Here is a 625-nt window from a genome sequence, read left to right as displayed (position 1 = left end):
CCCCTTTTTTTCTCCCATCGTGTCCGACCCTTTGACAAGTCCCCGGATGTCGCGAGTTGCCAAAGGCCGCATTTATCTCGCTAATCATAGGCTGATCATAGGCCTATATTAGCGTCCGGCAGAAGAACCAGAAACAGTGACACATAACCACACGCGATGGTTACGGCCGGCGACCATTCACACAAAAGCTACGCCTGTGTGCATGTGTATTTTATTGTCGAGTTGTAGTTTGTATTTCCTATTAGCGAGATTGCTACGTTCACCCGACGCTCGACAGAAAGAGAGAGGGAGAGAGCAAGCGAATAACTTTAAGAGAAAATTACCAGTTGTCGCAACTCAATCTCATATATACGTGTATCTTTTTTTTAAAATTCTATTGCTTTATATATACATTTTTTTTTTTTTATCATTATTCTCAACAGAAGCAGCGTCCATTGGGAGGAAGACGCCCACTCATCACGTTTTCTGTTGGCAGTTGCTGACGGCGGCTTCAGGGGGGGACTCTAATCTATTTGCGGAAGTTAAAACACAAAAGTCTTTAATCACACCTTATTAGATTCGGCGATGCAGATGCTCTGAGAAAAAAAAAAGACGGGGAACGGAAAAGGTGACGACTTAGGAAAAA

Source organism: Penaeus monodon, chromosome 24 (genome assembly GCF_015228065.2).
Source record: "Penaeus monodon isolate SGIC_2016 chromosome 24, NSTDA_Pmon_1, whole genome shotgun sequence".
In the NCBI taxonomy this organism is placed as follows: domain Eukaryota; kingdom Metazoa; phylum Arthropoda; class Malacostraca; order Decapoda; family Penaeidae; genus Penaeus; species Penaeus monodon.
Note: the sequence above shows the minus strand (reverse complement) of the source record.